The 2,992-nt window shown below is 36.3% G+C and overlaps 1 pseudogene; it reads left to right on the forward strand.

Moving 5' to 3' along the window:
- The first annotated feature begins 2,800 nt into the window (after window positions 1-2,800).
- The window catches only part of LOC138027952 (ATP-dependent DNA helicase PIF1-like), a 1,062-nt pseudogene continuing 870 nt past the window's right edge, over window positions 2,801-2,992 (forward strand).

Raw genomic sequence — 2,992 nt, forward strand, 5'->3', positions numbered from 1 at the left:
TCTATAATACCAGATTATCCTGTAACTGTTGAGCAAAATGATAATGTATCATCTCAAGGAGACGAAGTCTATGCTATTGCACCTGGTGAAACTAAACATCCAGTTTCCTTCATGGCAGACAAGCAATGTGAAGAACTAGCATTTCCTATTTTGTTTCCAAAAGGAAAGTATGGGTACTCTGTCAACCGAGAAATAAAGTTGTCGCCAGTTAAGTACTTCAATGCAAGACTTTTACATCACAGTGGTAGATTTGCTACCAATCCTGAATATCTCTTCTTTGCTCAGTTCATCATAGAACAGAAGAAAGTATCAGATAGCATCAATATTGCTCTGAAAAAAATGCATGGCCAGCCTCTTACTGCTTCTCAAATAAGATCAAATAATATGCAAATTTTACAAAATCTTATTTGTCAAGATCAGGCTTATTTATTTTTGAGACAAATTCCAGGAACACCACCTTATTGGCAAAAATTTATGTATGAAGTAGTAGCTATGGTAAAACAGCTTGGAATACCAACATGGTTTATGACTTTATCTTGTGCTGACCTTAGGTGGCCTGAACTTATTCAGATTATTGCAAGAACACAAGGCAAAAATCTAACAAATGAACAAGTTGATGCTTTATCTTATGATGAAAGATGCTCAATGCTGAATGTAAATCCTGTTGTTGTTGCTAAGCACTTTCAATATAGAGTTGAAACATTCTTCACTGAAATTCTTCTAACTAATGCAAACCCAATTGGTAAAATAGTATACTATGCACTCCGCATTGAGTTTCAGATGAGAGGCTCTCCTCACTTACATGCCTTAATATGGACATCAGATAGCCCTGAACTAACACATGACACCAAGGAAGCTTATATCCATCTCATAGATGAACATGTGCAGGCATGCATTCCTGATCAGAGTCAAGACCCTGAGTTACATGAGCTTGTAAAAACCTACCAAAAGCACAGTCATTCAAAGACATGTAGAAAATACAAAAACATTAAATGTAGGTTTAATTTTGGGCACTTTTTTACAAAGAAGACTATTGTGGCTGAACCTCTTTCTGATGATTTAAATCCAGAAAAAAAAACGAGTACCATAGACAGACAAAAAGAAATCCTTAGACTAGTTAAAGAAAAAATAGATGAAGTGTTAAATCCCAGTAACGCAAACTATAATCCTACATTAACAGAAGCTGATATTTTCAAATCTGTAAACATAACTGAAGAGCAATATTATTGGGCTTTATCCATTTCACCTGACTCAGACTATGAGCTGCACCTTAAAAGACCAACAAACAGCTGTTTTATTAATAATTATTTTATTGCTGGTATTAAGGGTTTTAGAGCGAATGTTGACTTGCAACCTGTATTTAACCACTACAAGTGCATAACGTATGTGTGCTCATATTTTACCAAGGATGAGACTGAATGCTCACAGGCAATTATGAATGCTGCAAAGGAAGCTAAGAAAGAAAACGTGAGTGTCAGGGATAGCTTAAAAAGAATTGGTGCTGCTTTCCTCTCTACCAGAGAAGTCAGTTCACAAGAATGTGTTTACAGATGCATGCCTGAACTATGGTTACGAAAAATATTCCCTGCAACAGTTTTTGTAAGCACTGACCTACCAGAAAAAAGGGTACGCATTGCTAAATCACCAGAAGAACTTGAAGAACTGGATAATGAAAGTACTGATATCTTTAAATCAAATATTATTGCTCGCTATTCTTTTATACCACAGTGTATTCCTTCTGTAGATAGGCTATGTCTGGCAGAGTTTGCTGCATACTATTATAAAGAATACAAAAAGGACTGCCAAGAAACAGCTGATGCACAACCTGAGGTTTTAACTGATGATGTCATTGAATTACATCACAATTGTGATCCTGATACGTCACCTCCAGACAAAATAAGATTAATGAACACCCATGAAGTTATGAAGTGTAGAAAAGTAAAATCTGTTATACGATATCACAAGCCAAACAAAGCAAAAGAACCTGAACTGTATTTTCATCATCTCCTGATGCTTTACTACCCATGGAGAGATGAAACAAGTCTTTTAGGAAGTGATCAAACATATGCTTCTAAATTCTATGAGCATGAAGTACAAGCTGTAGTGGAACGAAACAGAGAGAATTTTGAGCCTGATGCTGATGCTGTTACAGAAGCACTTGATTTTCTTCGAAATAACCAGGGCAATATCCACTCCAGCTATGATTCTATAAATGACCAGGAAAATGCAGATTTACAATCTGAAGAGCAAGATGATTCAGCACCAAACGAATCATTTAATGAACAATTACCTACACATCTTGTTTCATCATCAGAAACTGAGAATCATTCAAACCTTGGAATGATAACATACAACCAGCCAACAGAAATTACTGATGATAAGCTACGGGAGTGTGTTAGATCATTGAACAAAAAACAGCGCTACGCTTATGATATAATTCTCACCTGGTGTAGAAGTAAAGTGAAAAACATGAATAGTCGAAAACCTGAAGAAGTAAAACCAATACATTTATTTATAACTGGTGGAGCAGGTGCTGGTAAAAGTCACTTGATCCAAACAATCTACCGCACTGTCACAAAGACCTTTCGACATCCTCCGATGAATCCTGAATTACCTACAGTTTTTTAATGGCACCTACTGGAGTTGCTGCTATTAACATAGATGGGACAACAATAAACACTGCCTTGGCAATTCCTAAAGAAACAGGTGATAATTTACCTGCAATGTCTGACCAAAAGAAAACACAGATGAGAATGTTACTAGCTGACCTCAAGTTGATCATAATAGATCAAATCTCTATGGTTGCTAACAATACTTTGCTTCATATCCACCAAAGACTAAAAGAAATTGTTGGCACATCAAATGTTCACCTGTTTGCAGGCATTAGCGTTCTTGCTATTGGTGACATGTATCAACTACCACCAATACGCAGGAAACCTGTTTTTGCAAATTACAAAAATGATGTGTTTAACTTGTGCCACCCATGGCACCT

This window comes from Montipora capricornis, chromosome 2 (assembly GCF_036669925.1).
Source record: "Montipora capricornis isolate CH-2021 chromosome 2, ASM3666992v2, whole genome shotgun sequence".
NCBI classification, from domain to species: domain Eukaryota; kingdom Metazoa; phylum Cnidaria; class Anthozoa; order Scleractinia; family Acroporidae; genus Montipora; species Montipora capricornis.